Source organism: Ceratotherium simum, chromosome 6 (assembly GCF_057802395.1).
Source record: "Ceratotherium simum simum isolate JZ-2026a chromosome 6, ASM5780239v1, whole genome shotgun sequence".
NCBI classification, from domain to species: Eukaryota; Metazoa; Chordata; class Mammalia; order Perissodactyla; family Rhinocerotidae; genus Ceratotherium; species Ceratotherium simum.
In genome coordinates, this window is record NC_141905.1 from 13,078,197 (window position 1) to 13,097,269 (window position 19,073).

A 19,073-nucleotide genomic window follows, 5' to 3' on the forward strand; every position below is an offset into this window, starting at 1 on the left:
GAAACTAAAAAAAATGCAGGCTGAGTAGAAAAATCATTACGAAAACTAAGTTTTGCGTCTACTTTGTAGAGTGTTGCCCCAGTCATCAGACTCTGATAATTCCTCCTGCACTTGATCTTCTCTCTCATCCAAGGTCATTACCCATCTACTCCCACACCTTTTGATTCAAAATGACAGAAATGGTGTTTTTTAAAGCTATATGCTGCTCTATTTCTATGTCATATTGCATAACATAGACAGTGCACTTATTTAGACATATGAGTAAAATATACACTGTGGCCTGGTCTGGGAGCTGTAGTTTACTTTTAGATCCTGCACACAAAAAGAAATGAGTGGAGTCTGCTCTTTTATAATTTTTAGTCTGAGTGTGCTGACTGAGAAAGACTCCCTCGAGCTGAAGGATAGTAGAGAACTAGACTCACACATTATGTGTTTCAGTTTTCACATCTTTGATAGGCACATACGGGATACACAAATTGATAGAATGTAGTCATTTGTGGAGTTATTCTTATCTTTGAATTTACAGTCTAATAGCAAGGAGTGTCTTAGCAAATTTTGACATGAAATATTATGGAGGCACGAGCGATACTTAACACACTTCATAATCTAAGATTAGAGAAAGTTTTGAGAAGGACCACCAAGAAGAACAACAGCCTTTGATTCACCGGCTGCCTAAGGTAGGGGTACAGTGGGCTTAATACTTAGTTACTTACTCTATTTAGCCGCCTCTGAAACTTGATATGATTTCTTTGGCATGTAAGCTCTACTTCTTTGGTCAAAAGTTACAGTACTCTTTGGGGGTAAATGTGCATAATGCTTTAGCCATTTTATTAATCTCACCAGTAAGAATCTAATTCTATAAAACTTATTTTTGTGATTGTACAATTAAAAAAATAAAAGATTCCGTAGGAGAGGATAAAGTAATTTGAAAAAAAAAAAAACTACTCTGATGTTTTGTTGGGTAGAACCAAAAAGGTCAAAGAAACAGTTTTATAATAATTGTTATGATAACTCTAAATCAGACCTATGTAACATATCCTATCTTGTGTGTTACCTATGTAACATATCAACACATCGTATGTATTTCTTGATGGTCTTTATTACCCTCACTTTTCTAAACTCTCCCCTCTGCTAAAGGAAGGTAAACCCTGAAAACTATTTTTCTCAGCCTTACTTACCAGCAGGATCCCACAGAGATTTCCTTAACAAGAGGCATTTGACATTCGAGCAAGATGTAAAGGTGGAAGAGAAAGGGAAGCTATTAATCTCCAATTTTCACGTGGCACCCGATTGGATTAACTGAACTTATTCTGAAATCTACAGCATCACATAGGATGTGTGAAAAAAGAGAGAGTAGGCTCCTCTTCCTGGGTATATACATCACACCAATAATGCATTTTCAGAAATTGTGAGCTTATGTTCTGAATAGGTGGATACATTTGTTTACGGTAAGATCCTTGAAAATTTAGGTAAATCTAGCGGAGGAAGGAACCTCTAGAATGGCCTAAGGTAGTCAGAATTTTGCAAGTGCCTGAGGGAATCTGGCTCTCTACCTTAGGCTGACGCTATCCCAGGAAATGAAACTACAGTTGGAATCCTGAGTGGGGATGACTCCTGACAACCGTTCAGAATCAAGAGTTAATTGATTTTAGTTTCTGCTACGGGAAACTGTACAACTATAGTAACAACACTGTTGTTTGAGGCTGTGATTTTAAGCTTTGCTACTGAAGGGGATCAGAATATGCTACCTCAGAATATGCCACTTTGGAATACAGATTATTTTGAGCTGAAGGCAATTGAGAATCAATAGATTCAGGAAGGAGTCTTCTTGGAGCTTCCTTTGTCTGACTAAAAGCAGAAATTTCTGAGAAATGAAGACTGCCATAAATTCTTTCCCCAGGGGAGTTTTATGGCTACAGGGAAGACAGGAAGTCAGCACTAAGATGATTCTGCACAAACAAATCTTACTAAAATAACCCTTATCTTCCATTAGTTTCCCCATATATTTACCTTCCCACAATTTACTGCCCCTAGAAGCCCAAACTCCCTTTCCTTTGTCTAGTCACTTCTCCAGAATTTATTGCCCTGTGTTAAAATGGTATATAAGCTCTCAAGTGTAACCACCTCTTTGGCTCTTCTTTTCTGTGAAGTCCCCGTGCATGAAAAAACATTAAGATCAATGAAATTTGTATGCCTTTTCTCCTGTCAATCTGTCTTTTTCTATATAATTTGTTGGGCCCAGTCATTAAACCTAAGAGGGTAGAGGGACAATTTTCTTTCCATACATTACTTCCATAGAAAAGAAGTGACTAATAATATTTTTTCCTTTTGCAAGATGAAAAATTACGAGAGGAGACAAAGTGACTTCACAAGCTTTTGTTAGAGTTGGGAATAAAATTATTCATGTAATGTAAAAAAAAAAAAGCTTATTTTCTAAATCCTTAGTTGATTCAAGAATCCGATCTTGCCCCTATTATCCTTTTTCTTCCATAAATTCTCATTTCTGGATTTTTACGGATTGGGGTAAAAGCACGGGTTCCCAGGTCTTGTTCTGCTACCCAAATTCAAAGCAGGCTATAAAGTAGTGGCAGAAGGGGAATACTTCTGGAAATATTTTTTATGCCAACTTAGACTGCACCAGCCCTAATATCAGTTCCCCTACGTTAAACCCAACATACGTGGGCTTAAAACCAAAGGCATTCATCCTCTTTCCCGCTTCTCTAAGTTACATTCATATGTAAACATCGGTTTTTTTAAACCTTTGTGTCCCTGAACTTCAGAAGGCAAATAGAAGTTACAAATGGTTAAAAGTGGAGGTGAACTCACACTGGGCTTACACTGAAGTTTTGGCTAGGGATGGGTCTTTTGAAGTTTTATTACAGGGAAACTGATACCCAGAGAATATCAAGAAGCTGAAGCTTCCCAGATCCCAACTCCTGCTTCCTGGCACCAGAATCCACCCTCCACCACGGAGGCAGACAACCAAGGACACCCACCTGCGGATTCCCTTATCTCACCCTTCCCTTCCCTGCAAGCAGCCTCACAAGGCCAAAGACAGGCGGGTGGGAAAGCGCCGACCAGCAAGGCCACAGGCTCCCCCTCCCTACAAGCAGCCACATTCCTCGCAACCTTTAAAACCTCTTGCCTCCCATCTTTCAGGGAGATGAGACAAATTTGAGGGCTCACTCTCGTCTCCAGGCTGACATCACCCAAAGTAAAAACCCTTTCCTTGCCATAAGCCTGGTGTTCCAGTTTTTATTTGGTCCTTCTTGTGTGGCAGGTAAAGAACCTGTGTATGTGTGCGGTAACAAAAGCCAATTTGAAAATTTAACTTTAATTCTCATTATTTAGTGTATTTCACTATGCCTTATTTTATTGTTTTTCTTGCCAAACACAATTTAAAAAAGATTTTGCCTCTATAATGGCCAATTACAATAACCAATCAACTAGGAAAACAAAAATCAGCCAAAACTTGCATAATAGCTGAGAGTATTTTTCCCTTAGGGTATATGTATATTTGACACGTTCTATGATTATTGTTATCTTAGAGGCAGGAGTACGCATTATCTGCTCAGAGACTCTATTTCTCAAGAATTTCTTTTTCCTTTCTGTAAATTCTAATCTGAAGCTTCACCTTCTAATTTTTTCCCTCACGTCCAAAACAAAACAAAAACAAAAAGACCTCTAACAATGCTAAATACACAGCAGTGCTTCAATAAATACTTAATTGTTTATCATTAGTAGAAATTTAAATTATTTTAAAGCTGAGGATGTATCTTCATTTTTGTATTTTTGCAACTGCCTTTATTCCTTTGATATACTAGTTACTCAAATGTTTATTTTGAATAGGAATAAATTATGATTTCTTTAGCTGAGTATATACTAATTTATTACTTAAGAAACATTTAATGTTCATATGAATTTATTCCTTATGTTAATTTGCAGTTTTATGTCTGTTTTCCCTTTCTTCATTCAGATGTACTACTGTGTTAATGGGAACAACTGCTGATTTTTAAAGATAAAAGGTCTACTATCTATGTGTATATGATTTGGCTGAAAAGAATTTTGTTTTATATAGGAACAACTAAGTGTAAATGGACAAAATAATAGTAATAACCACATCCAGATAAACTCAGGGCCTTCAAGAAAATAGAAATATTTCAATTGCTATGGTAATTTCAATTCTAATTCAAAATAGAAAATAGAAAATTTCAATCGCTTCACCCTACATATGAGAAGACTGGATGAGAGAATTGTTAAGAATTTTGTCTGGAGTCTGTTCAAGAGAAAACTCTTATTTGAAACATTTTGCCTTCCTTTCTATTTGTAAACATAGATACCTAGAATATATGGCCTTTTGTTTGCCATCTAAGGGTTTTGGATGTTCAAGGATAGTTGTTTTGGGAAAATGGAGAGCTAAATTGTTCTGATTAGGATGGTAGCAGGTTGGAGCTGGCATCCAGAGAAGAGTGAAAGATGTAGAGAACCAAGAGGAATGTGGCCAAAGAGAAAATTCCCATGGCAGCAAATGGCCAGTGAGTTTGAAAACAATGAATTCCTTGAGGTCAGGGGTTATGTCTTACTCATCTTTTTATCTCCAGCTCCTCACCAAGTGCTGGTCATTTTCTGGGACCTAAGTATACGTTTGTTGAATTGAGTCAACTGAACTATCTTATAGCAGTTATACAATGGCCCTATTAGGTCTGTAATATTTCCTGTTCACATGTGGTGATATCATGGATCAAAAATTTAATTAACAGAGGCAGAACTGGGAGGAATTGGGATTTGAATGTACAGTAGTCCCCCATATCCGTGTGAGATGCGTTCCAAGACCCCCAGTGTCTAAAACCATGGATAGTACAAACTCTATACTATATACTATGTTTTTTCCAATACATACTTATCTATGATAAAATTTAATTTATAGATTAGGCACAATAGCAGATTGACAACAATAACTTCTCTTTGGCATGTCTGAATTGCCAGCATCACTACTCTTGCACTTTGGGGTCATCATTAAGTAAGATATGGGTTACTTGAACACAACTGAGAACTGAGAAGGCTACTAAGTGACTAATACTGGGTAGTATGTACAGCATGGATATGCTGGACAAAGGGATGATTCACATCCGAAGCGGGACAGAGCAGAGTGGTACAAGATTTCATCGTGTTACTCAGAATGGGCTGAAGTTTAAAACTTATGTATTGTTTGTTTCTGGAATTTTCCTTTTACTATTTTCAGAGTGTGGTTAACCCAGGTGACTGAAACCATGGAAAATGACACCGTGCATAAGGGGCATCTACTGTAGTCTTCAGGAATCCAAAACCCATAATATTTCCACTATACCAAGATTTTTAAAAATATGTCTTCAGTCCTATGATAAAGTTGAAAACAGAAGGGTTCCATGGTTACAGATTTTCAGGAAATCTCATACCCCATGTTGCCCCTCCTGAAATTTCATAAAGCATATTATAATATTAAAATCTCTGATAAAACATTTAGTTAAGCTCTTGTTCTAACTTTCTGTCAGCATTTCTCAAAGATGGTTTATGGCAGTTTTCATATCTTTCTTAAATGGGCTATTTTTTGAAGGATGGGAGGAAAATAGCAGGAAATGTTTACTATCCATCATAGTAAAATAAATTATATCACTGCGTAAAAAACATGATGAAATATCATAGTCATTACATTCTGGAAGAAAATAATTTTAGCTTTTAGGAAGGTATTGAGAGAGTATAAACTAATGGTTTGTAAGTTTTCAGTACTTGTAAGGGTATTTATATAGAGCTTAATTAGCTGTCTACATCGATATTTCCTGAAATAACAAGACCTACAATGGGAAACATGCATTTTTAGCATCTACTACTTCCCTGAAATAAAATGACAGGAGAGAATTTTCCTTTACTTGTCCAAATATTTGCTATTCAATTATATTATAAACTTTGATATTTGGAATTACAAAACCTTTTTCCATTTAGGGAGTTTATTATAAGTGTTGTATCACGCATGGCTCCTTCCTGTCTTTATTTAAAGTTCAAACAGATTAAACTGTGGATGAAATTAGAGATACTGTAGTCTTTAAAGGAGGTGGTCGAAAGCAAATTAATTGATTCTTAAGTAAATAGTGGGCCATAGAAATTGTACCTTGTAAGTGGTTAGGTAAGATATTAAACTAAAATATTCTCTTTTATAGATAAGATGTTTGACACTCACAGGCATATATCCCCATATCGATAAAGCCTAGGAGAGAGAAATAAGCAAAATATACTTACAATGAAGTGTTAACATAGCCTACTTAATGTTAACAGCAAACAAAGTCATGATGATTTATTCTGAATTTTGCTAAGTTGATTTGGAATAAGACAGCTTATATTAATAGAGCTTAGGCAAACCAGACAAAATATCTACTAAGTTTCTGGCATTTTCATTATACTGTATAAAAATTTTTCCAAAGACAACCTACCATTTCTCTAAAATCTTCCCAAGTTAGAAAGGAAAAAATGAAACTCACTTTACCTTCAAGAGAACATCTTATTTTCTTAATAAAATGTATTCATTAATTTTCATTAAATAAATGTGTACATTAAATGTTTATCATGTGCACAATTTCTCTATCATAGGAGTTGAAGACTAAACAAAGGATATTAATAAACAGATATTGATTGAGCAGCTATTACTTTTTAGGTTAATGTATTAAGTTACTTTTGGGATGCACAGTGTCATATTCAAAACATATCAAAGAGGTTTGGTTGTGGACCCAGTGTCTGACACATGTTATGAAATCAATATATTATTGTTTTTAGATGAAACATAAAAATGTGAAAACAACACATTATGTTGTATTCTAACAGCATAAGAATGCAAAGAGTAATTACTAAGGAATTTAGGATAGTGAGCTATCAAAGTGGATTGGACCACAGGAGAAAGCCTCAAGTAGAAGTGGGGCTTAACTAGAATTTCAAAGGTGAGAATATTTTTTGTAATATAGGAAGTAAGAAAAACATTAGAAGACAGGCACTAATGCTTAAAACAGAGGCATTCAGAGATGTAAGTAAATGTGGCACATTGGAGTAAAGGGAGAGAGATGGCAAAGGTGGTTGCTGGTTTGATGTAAGAGGAAGATACCAAGATGGAAACTGAGATTGTAAGTATACATAAGGGAAGACTTTTTTAGAAGAAATTAAATGAGAGGCAGGGAAAATCTAGTAGAATATGAATTTTAGCCATTGAACATTTTTATCGGGGAGAAAGGCTCATTTCCATTTGCTACTGAACTAGGTTCATTTTGCCTGAAGCATGAAAAGACATTCACTGAGATGACGAGTTTGCAGCAGAGAAAGTGTTTATTCACAGGGCAGCCAAGTGAGGAGATGGGAGAACAAATCTTAAATCCACCCCCCTGAAAAATGGGGATTAGGGATTTTTATGGGGTAAAGGCGTGGGGTGGTCTGAAGTGTGGAAATAGATGATTGGAGGCAAGGAGGAGTGAGGTAATTGATGATCTGCGCAAGCACAGTCAAACTTCATGGCTCTTCATAGAATGCATGTTCACAAAATGGCGGTGTTGACATGCTCTAAGGGTGGAGTTTTCGGCTCCCTGATGTCAGGATGTCACCTATTCGACCCCTTCACTGGCCCGTTGGTGGCTTGGTGGTCTCGATCAGCCTGAACCAGATAGGGTTGACTCTTAGCTCCTGAAAAACGACTCAAGCACCTGTTACTATGGTGACCCAAGCGTCAGAGAGATGTTATCTATGAGGAACCTAGTGGGAATCAGATAATATATTGCCTATCTACTTGACTTTTAAAAATAATCAGTACATGAGCCAGCCCTGATGGCCTAGCGGTTAAAGTCTGGCACGCTCCGCTTCGGCAGCCCAGGTTTGGTTCCTGTGTGCAGAACCACATCACTCATCCGTCAGTAGCCATGCTGTGGCAGCAGCTCACGTAGAAGAACTAGAAGGACTTACGACTAGAATATACAACTGTGTACTGGGGCTTTGGGGAGGATAAAAGAAAGAGGAAGATTGGCAGCAGACGTTAGCTCAGGACAAATATTTCTCAGCAAAAAGAAAAACATAAAACAGTACAGCTAACAATGAGTAGGTGAACAACTAAACACTACAATTAATAATTGCCAAAAAAACTTTAGTTACTAGCTACCTAATCATTAATAGCTAACTATCCACCGGTTTTACATTCATTAAGAAATTCTCGATGTGGGGCCGGCCCGATGGCACAAGCAGTTAAGTGTGCACACTCCGCTGTGGCAGCTCGGGCTTCACTGGTTCGGATCCCGGGCATGCACTGATGTACCGCTTGGCAAGCCAGGCTGTGGTGGCATCCCATATAAAGTGGAGGAAGATAGGCGTGGATGTTAGCCCAGGGCCAGTCTTCCTCAACACAAAGAGGAGGATTGGCAGATGTTAGCTCAGGGCTGATCTTCCTCACAACAACAACAAAAAAGAAATTCTCTATAGGCTAGATTAGGGTTTGGTGAAGCACTAGACAACAGACAGATTTGAGAAGCTATTCTGGAAATTCAGGCCTGATGAGAATGGGGACCTGGTGTAAGAAAGTACAAGATGAGGTGCAAGCTAGTTAGGCGTGAGGAAGGGACAGATGTGAGAATATTTCAAAGAGAAATTCTGCAGGGATTACAAATTACTAAAATTAATAAAATAGCAAATTTACTGAAAGTAAGATTGATATAAAATAATGAACTTCATTTCTACCTATGTTATCAAAAGGAAAATTTTACTTAGCATAGCAATGAGAATAGATTACCAAAGTACCAAAGAATATATCTGAATGCTATTAATAGCATGTGAGGGGCTGGCCCAGTGGCATAGTGGTTAAGTTTGCGCACTCCGCTTCTGTGGCCCGGCGTCTGCAGGTTCGAATCCCAGGCGCGGACTGATGCGCCACGCATCAAGCCATGCTGTGGCGGCATCCCACATACAAAATCGAGGAAGATGGACACAGATGTTAGCTCAAGGACAATCTTCCTCACCAAAAAAAAAAGCACGTGTATGTTGTTAAACAAAAAATCCCTTTTGCATAGCAACAACATCAATAATAAGTACCTATGAATATATATAGCAAAGGTATGCAAAACTTTGTGGAGAACATTATAAAACTTTATTGAAAGATATTAAATAAGACCTAAATTTACTAGAGAGATGTAAAATGTTCCTAAGGTGTCATAACAATGTCAATTTCCCTGACAACAGATCAAGCCATGGAATTCCAACCAGAAAGCCAGTATATATATATTTTTAACTTGAAAAGCTAGTTCTAAAATGTATATGTAAGAATAAGTAGGGGGAACTTTTGTACTTGGTATAAAAAATTACCATAAAATTGTAGCAACTAAGGCAGTGTGCTTTTGGTTAAATGATAGGAAAAGTAAAAAATGGAACATAAAAAAGAGCCCAAGATCAGACCCATGCACACACAGGAATGTGGTATATGAATGAGATGGTATTGCAGACCAGTAGTGAATGGGCAGACTGTTCAATAATAGCTATCTATCTGAAAGAATATATTTATTGGGATCCTTATCTCATACAATACACAAAAATTAATTCTAGATATGTTAAAGATAAATGTGAGAGGCAAAATTTTTAAAATTTTAGGAGAAATTTAACTTTGGGCTAGGGATGGATTCACTAAATCAAACCAAAAAGTTTTGGTAAATTTAATTACATTCAACTTAAAAACTTCTTTGCAACAATGAAATCATATGAAGAATATATAAAAACTTTTGAAACACAGCAAGCAAGTGACAATAAATCCAATAGATAAAAACAACAACAGACATGATCAGACATTTCATATAAGAAATAAGAATGCCTCAAAACAAATGAAAATATTCTGCACATCGAGTCATTAGAGAAATGCAAATTTAAACTAAAATGAGGTACTAGTTTACATGTAATACATTGGCAGAAACTAAAAAAATCTGAAAATGGTAGAGATGTGGAACAGAACACTTGGAACCTGCTTGTGGAATGTAAATTGGTACAATCTTTTTGGAAAATATAATGATATTACCTATTAATTGGATATGAGACAACACTATGACCTAGCAATTTCACTGCTAGTTATATATCATATGAAAACTATTTCTCATATCCACAAGGATAAGGTTCATAATAGCATTGTTTATAGTAACAAAAAATTGGAAACCACTTATTGTCTATTAATGGGAAAATAGATAAGCTTATTTTGGCAAATTCGTATAATGGAATAGTATACAGCAGTGAAGTTGAATGAATGATAGCTATACACACTAACAGAGTCTTCGAAACATATATTGAATGTAATTCAATGAGAAAGTAAATTACTGAAGAATTTATACACCTACATTTATCAAGGTTTGAAAACATAAAGAAAAATCAGAGAATGACAAATATAGAATTCAAAATAATGGTTAACTTTGGTGGGTAGGAAAGATAAAATTGGGAAGAGGCATTCGGAAGGTATCAGTAATATTGCCAGTGTTTTTTTCTTAGGCTCAGTAGTGGCTTTTTAATAAATATTGTATTATATATGTGTAAATATAAAATACATATAACTTTTTGTATATTCATAGTTCATTCAAAAAGAAAAAATCACCAGGAACGTTTCATAAGAAGCTGTAGCTATGGAATGACTCCTGAATTTTAAGCCTGGTTTAGTGTTTGTGTTAAAACACTGATAGTCATAGAAAATTTGAATTTTGAGATGGAACACTCTTGAGTATGGGGTGATGACGTAATGATTTGTTTTTTGCACATTGATTTAAGGTGCTGGATAGTACAGTTCATATTGTTAGCCTTAGATTTTTGGATGCGTCAGGAAAATTTATACAGATTTGACAAACATCACCAGTTGATAGGACTCTATGAGAGCACACGAGTGTGTGGTTCCTGAGAAGTATGACTGGTGCCTCTTCCTCCTCCCTGTGCTCTGAATGGCTGGCATCTTTATATCCTTCCAGTTCCAACTCCTCCGAAGGCCTGCTCTGTCTAAGCTGTCTACGTGTGTCCTTTCCCTTTGAATATTTACCTAGCTTCTGATTTGATTCTACCATAGCATCATTCTCAGGTTATTTCACATTAGTGTTTGATTGTTTACTTGTATGTTATTTCTCTCTTCCTCTAGACAATAAGCTCTAACAAAGAAGAATATGTCTGTTACATTTGCAACTGTGTGTAGACATTTCTGAATATATATTTGTTGAATAAATGAACGAGGACTGTGAACCAACCAATAATGGAGAGTGGAGAGATATCTTTTCACTTCCACACATCACTGATAGCAAGTCCAGACTAATTTCCTGAAGGCTAGTATTTTTCTCAGTGAAATAGATGCCCCTTTGTATTATGGATGATCCAGGACCCTTAGGTCTCAAGAGATTAGACCCAAGCCACGTCAGATTGCTTCCTTGTGTGTTATACCCCTTGTGGACTGAGCTTAGAGATATGTTCTGTGGAATCCTGCAGGAGTAGAAGCGTCACTCATACGATTCCTTTGCCATGACTTCATCAGAATTGCTGCCACTCTATTACCTTATTCTTTCATTTTCAAGTATGGGGTCACAGAATTGAATTCCACATTGTCTTTCACTTGTTTTCATCTTCCATCAATGCTTGTATATTCTTAGCTCCCTGGGCCCTCAGGCCAAGTCAGTCCATTAGCCATGCCCCAGACTGTGACAAGACATTAATTTGTATCTGCACTGGGGCCTCAGTGTCCACAGTCCTGAATATCAAGCCCATAATTTTCCTGAACCTTGAAAATTCACTTTCCAAACAAAAATGCAGACCATACTACTGCCGCTATATTTCTCCCATCTATTTTACAGAGAAAAACACCAAGCTTGAGAAAATTAGTCTGGACTTGTTCTCCCAGATACATGGAAGTAAATACTTATCTCTTTGCTCCCAGTGTTGGTTGGTCATGGCAGTCTCCATTCATTTGGTTGCTTGCACTCCTCCAGTGAGATTCTTTTCCCTGCCACCCAAAGTTGCTTCATCTTACGGACCTATTGTGATGCATTAGGAATAGAAGTACTGATAACTTAGACTATTATAGTAATAACCTCCATGGCTAGAAAGATCAGGTCGGAAATTTTCAAACTCAGTATGGACCTTAAATACGACAATATAATTCACAAATAATTGTTTTATTTTAACCTCACTATCCTGTAGAGTGATAATAACAGGTATTTATAAAATGAACCTCCAAAGATTTTAAAAATTAAAAAAATAATACTCAGTGAAGATGGTATATTAAAACATTTAGTTCTGTCTTTTTACTTCATTCATCTTCTCTTTCTTTTTTTTCACTCAGCGTATCCTAGAGAATAAAAATGGATTGTGTGTTTTCCTAGCCTTTCCAACTTGGACAGAGATGAGGAGCTGTGAAGCTGTTTGCTCTAATGTATTTACTAATAATTAGCACATGGTTTGCACTTGTAAGTACATCAGACAATGCAAAAATGCAATGCAAGCAACTTCTTTTGGTGATAAAGTCAAATTATTATTTTTTTAACTTATCTATATATCTATATATATATCTATATCTATATCTATATATATATATATACAAAATTTGATGTAATCCTAGAAATATTCTGGTTTACATTCCATTCATTTAAGTTGAAACCAAACAACAACAACAAAAGTTTTCACCAAATGTTTGCATTACTAGACAAAGCTGGGGATGTGCCAATTGTTCAATAATCTTAATCGACTAACTTTCTAACAATTACTTCATTTTTCTTGATAATAATTACTTCATTTTTCTTCATTTTATTTCAGGATATTGTGACCATTTTGCAGGTGAGGAAATAGAATTGTATGGAAGTTAACTAATATGCCTAAAGCTGACAGTTTATTATAATTTGAGCTACTATTCAAAACCAGATCTGTAAGCTTGAGAGCTTGAGCAATTATTCAATATATTATGTAACAGTCAATCAATAAATCTTTGTTTAAGTGAATTTTGCTACCTGAGAATCAAAGTGACAAATTATAAGCTGAAAGGATTGAAGAAGTGAATTCAGAATTTGAGAGAATGGCAGAATGATTATAATGAAACTTTAATCTTTTAGAAAATGCTGGACTATGTCATCTGTGTATATGGGGTGGAGTGGGGTGTTTGTGTGTGTTTCTTTGTAATTTGCAGTGCCCAATATTCAGAGACTCTTTTCAATAAATATTATAAAAGGCAATGATGAAAATTATAAGTGGCAAACCAAAAAGAATTTTGTGCTCCATAATTACAAAAGGCAAAGAAACCAAATTACTTTGAAATGAAAATATTCACATTCTTTACCTGTTCTCACAGTTCCCAAGTGGAGTCATAATTTGCTTGATTTCTTTCTTTTATGCTAAAGCTACTGATGAATTAATTAAAAAGTATGTACAAAATAGCAGGTGTTTCTTGTTTTTGTTTTGGGATAATACTCATAAAGAGCTAGTGAAAAGAATTATGAAATGAGAATAATCTGAGAATAACAAGTGGAGCTCTTCCTCGTGTAACTAAGGGTTCTGTTTCCACAAAGTAGTTATGGTTGCATGAACCACATACTGAGAAAACAAGAAGCTGGGAATAAACTGTTACAGTATGTGTTGTAAAGCATTTGACGATGAAAGCAATACACTGATTTCTTTTATTTAATTTACTTGACATTTTCTTTCTGTTTGGGGGTTTCCATTTTCAAATTCCCAGTTTATCTTAATATTTCCGTGATAATCATATTCTCCCATACCAGAAAAATGTATCCCTACCTTGCTGCAAAGCATACACACACTCTCTCATGCAAATGTACATGAAAACACACACCCCCATGCCCACAAACACACACACACACACACACACATCTCCCAAAACATACAAACAAGCCAGTACATGTACATGCTCACTTAGATTAGAAAAATCACCTTGATGTAAGTATAATTTATAATTGTTAAATAGCTTCCTATTTCCAAAGTATCAACTACTTTAGCAAATGACAAAACGAGGAATAAAAATTTTCAAAATATTTTTCAGGCTGTTCATCTGTATACCTTTTTTTAAATGAAAATTTGACACATATACAGAAAAACAAATGAAACTGAAATGTAGGTTTTATGAATTGTTATAAGGGAAACATTTATTTAAACCCTATCAAGGTCAAGAAATAAAATATTTGCACAACCCCAGAAACCTCCAGTCTTTCCTCTCCTTACAAGTAACAATGATTTTGAAATGTTTTTAGGGTTTTAGTCTCTATGAATGTCTAACCAGTAATGATAGTTTAGTCTGTTTTTGACATTTGTGAGCGTGCTCATAGAGTATGTACCCCTTTATGTCCTTCCCTTTTACCTTAGGTTTATATGTGTATGATTCATCCATGTTGTTCCACTGTTTCATTTTCATTTCTATAGTAATCTATTCCATAACAAAACTATGATTTATTTATTCATTCTTCTGCTTTTGAGCAATTGGATTGTTTCTAATTTTAAGCTCTTATAATACAGCTATGAAAATTTTTGAACCTGTCTTGGTGATCTCGTGCATGAATTCCTCTGGGTAAAGAACAAGGGTATTACTCATTCATAGGCAGCATTACCATAGAAGTTATTTGCAGACACTGGAACACTGTGGGAGTTAAAGGTGTTCTAAAACAAACATTATTAATTTTAAGTTGGTATTTATTGACTGATAAATAGGTTATAATACATTGGTTGACGAATTAAATAATCCAGTCCTAAAACTGTTTTTAGGAATCAAATTATTTCTGAAAATTAAGATAACATCTGTGTACAAGGAATAAAATTGAAAAAACAACATTATATTTATTATTTAAGCATTTAAATAAATAAGCAAAATAATCTTAGATTTAGATATAATCACTTTCATTAATCAGTTGATTAATCAGTCTCCATTTGCATGTTGAATGTATTTTTTTTTATATGGTCTTAATATTTTCAAATTTCTTCCATAAAATTGTCATGTTTTTTGAAATTTTATTTTATAGATTATAAATCTAAATTTTTCACTCTTCTTTGTAATTGGGAACAATATTCTCTCTATAGGAGTAATATAAACCTACGCTCAGAGAAAATTTTGCTCACTGGAGAATATTTTGTATTGAAAATTTTCAATATTTTAGCCTAAATATTTTCATAGATATTGTCTTTTAGTGTACTTTGGTGTACACTAAGAATTCTTTTCTTTTTCGAATAGTTTCAGTAGAAAAAAAACTCTTGAAATATATTGTTTTGTTTATGCTGCAAAATTATAGGCCTTCTTAATTTCATTCCACGCTAGTAAAAAAAATCCACTTATCCTGTTAAAAATAGAAACCTCATGAAAAATTTCCTCCTGTATGTCAACATATTATAGAAAGAGCTTATACAATTTACAAATGAAATTGTTTGAACAGGTTGCATGCTCTTTCTTTAATTTGTTCAGTTTCTCTCTTGATCTTCTAATGTATGTTTGTTTGTATACTTTGTTTATTCAGTAAAAGCTTCAAACATTTTTGATACTATATTTATTGAATAATTTGATTAAATATTTTAACTGGTGTTGGAAACAAAAAGGCTCCCAACTTTAGTGGACCCATTTACAAAAAAGTTCAATACGATTGTAGTATGCTCAGGTTGATTTACAAGACAATTCTTCAAAGATTCAGACATTTCTAAAATCCAATATGTGGTACACACTACTGTGCTGAAGGATTATTTATTTATTTTTATTGAGCTATAGTTGACATGCACTATTATGTTAGTTTCAGGTATACAGCATAGTGATTTGACATTTATATACATTACAAAATGATCCAGGATAAGTCTAATAACCTTCTGTCACCATACAAGTTATTACAGTATTATTGATTGTATTCCCTGTGCTATATATTACATCCCCAAGACTTATTTATTTTGTAACTAAAAGTTTCTACCTCTCAATCCCCTTCAACTGTTTCACTCAGATCCTCAAACCCCTCTCCTCTGGCAACCACCAGTTTGTTCTCTGTGTATATGAGTCTGTTTCTGTTTTGTTTTGTTTGCTTGTTTTGTTTATTTAATTCCACCTATAAGTGAAATCATATAGTATTTGTCTTTTTCTGTCCGACTTATTTCACTTAGCATAATATCCTCTAGGTCTAATGATGTCGCAAATGGCAAGATGCCATTCTATTTTATGGATGAGTAATATTCCGTTGTATATATATATACTGCTTCTTTATCCACTAGTCTATTGATGGACACTTAGGTTGCTTCCATATCTTGGCTATTGTAAATACTGCTGCAATGAACATATGGAGTGCCTACATCTTTTTGAACTAGTGGTTTTGTTTACTTCAGAGAAATACCCAGAAGTGGAATTGCTGCATCCTATGGTAGTTCTATTTTTAGTGTTTTGGAAAACCCCCATACTATTTTCTATAGTGGCTGCACCAATTTACATTCTCACCAACAGTGCGCAAGGCTTCCCTTTTCTCCATGTCCTTGCCAGCACTTGTTATTTGTTGTCTTTGGTGAGAGCCATTCTGACAGGTGTGAGGTGATATCTCACTGTGGCTTTGATTTGCATTTCCCTGATGATTAGTGATATTGAGCATCTTTTCATGGGTCTGTTGGCCATCTGTGTGTCTTTCTTGGAAAAATGTCTATTCAGGTCCTTTGCCCATTTTTTAATCATTTTTAATTTTTTTTTTATATTGAGTTGTATGAGTTCTGTATATATTTTGAATATTAACCCCTTATCAGATATATCATTTGCAAATATCTTCTCCCATTCAGTAGGTTGGCTTTTTATTTTGTTGATAGTTTCCCTTGCTATGCAAAAGCTTTTTCATTTGATGAAGTCCCATTTGTTTATTTTTGCTTTTGTTGCCCTTGCCTGTAGAGTCAGGTCCAAAAACATATTGCTGAGACTGATGTCAAGGAGATTACTGCCTATGTTCTCTTCTAGGAGTTTTATGGTTTTGGGTCTTACATTCAAGTCTTTAATCCGTTTTGAGTTGATTTTTGCATATGGTGTAAGGCAGTGGTCCATTCTTAAAAGATAGTTTCATTATTTTACATATAGCTATTCCGTTTTCCCAAGACCATTCATTGAAGAGACTGTCTTTTCCCCGTGTATATTCTTGGCTCCTTTGTCATAAATTAATTGATCGTATAAACATGCATTTATTTCTGAGCTCTCTATTCTGTTCTATTGATCTATGTGTCGTTTTTTGTGCCAGTACCATCTTGTTTTGACTACTATAGTTTTGTAGTATAGTTTGAAATCAGGCAACATGATACCTCCAGGTTTGTTCTTTCTCGAGATTGCTTTGGCTATTCAGGGTCTTTCATGGTTCCATACAAATTGTAGGATTATTTATTCTAGTTCCGAAAAAACGCTATTGGTGTTTTGATAGAGATTGCTTTGAATCTGTAGATTGCTTTGGGTAGTATGGACATTTTAACAATGTTAACTCTTCCAATCCATGAGCATGGTAAATCTTTCCATTTATCTGTGTCATCTTCAGTTTCTTTCATCAATGTCTTACAGTTTTCAGAGTACAAGTTTTTCATCTCCATGGTTAAATTTATCCTAGGTATTTTATTATTTTTTTGATGCAATTGTAAATGGGATTGTTTTCTTAATTTCTCAATCAGATGGATTTTTCTTAGTGTTTAGAAATCCAACTGATTTTTCTTTGTCGATTTTGTACTCTGAAACTTTACTGAATTCATTTATTAGTTCTAATAGTTTTTTGGTGGAGTCTTTAGGGTTTTCTATATGTAGTATCTTGTCTTCTGCAAACAGTGACAGTTTTTCTTCCCTTCCAATTTAAATGCCTTTTCTTTCTTTTTATTGTCTGATTGCTGTGGCTCAGACTTCCAATATCATGTTGACTAAAAGTGGTGAGAATGGGCATCCTTGTCTTGTTCCTGATCCTAGAAGAAATGTTTTCAGGTTTTTAACTGTTGAGTATGATGATAGCTATGGTTTGTCATAAACGGCCTTTATCATGTTGAGGTATGTTCTCTCTATACTCACTTTGTTGAGAGTTTTTATATAAATGGATGTTGGATTTAGTCAAAAGCTTTTTTCTGCATCTGTTGAGATGATCATATGATTTTTATCCTTTCTTTTGTTAAAGTGGTGTATCACATTGATTGATTTGTGGATATTGAACCATCCTTGCATCACTGGAATAAATCATGTGATATATGACCCTTTTAATGTATTGTTGAATTTGGTTTGCTAATATTTTCTTGAAGAATTTTGCATCTATGTTTATCAAGCATATTGGCCTATAATTTTCCTTTTTTATAGTGTCTTTGGTTCTGGTATCAGATTAATGCTGGCCTTATAGAATGAGTTTGGAAGTTTTCCTTCCTCTTCAATCTTTTGAAATAATTTGAGAAAAATAGAGATTAACTCTTCTTTCAATGTTTGGTAGAATTCACCTGTGAAGTTCTCTGGTCCCGGACCTTTGTTTGTTGGGAGTTTTTTGATTACTGATTCAATTTCATTACTAATAATCAGTCTCTTCATTTGTTCTATTTGTTCCTGATTCAGTCTTGGAAGATTGTATGTTTCTAGGAATTTATCCATTTCTTCTAGGTTGTCCAATTTGTTGGTGTATAATTGTTCATATTAATTTTTTATGATATTTTTGTATTTCTATGGTGTCGGTTGTAACTTCTCTTTCATTTCTGATTTTATTTATTTGGGCCTTCTCTCTTTTTTTCTTGATGACTCTGGCTAAAGTTTTATCAATTTTGTTTATCGTTTCAAAGAACCAGCTCTTAGTTTCATTGATCTTTTCTAGTTTTTTTTTTTTTTTAGTCTCTATTTCATTTATTTTTGCTCTAATTTTTATTATTTCCTTCCTTCTACTAACTTTGAGTTTTGTATATTCATCTTTGCCTAGTACCTTTAGGTTTAGGTTAGATTGTTTATTTGAGATTTTTCTTTTTTCCTGAGGTAGGACTGTATTACTCTAAGTGTTCCTCTTAGAAATCCCTTTGCTGTGTCCCATAGATTTTGAAATGTTGTTTCCATTTTCATTTGTCTCAAGGTATTTTTTTAT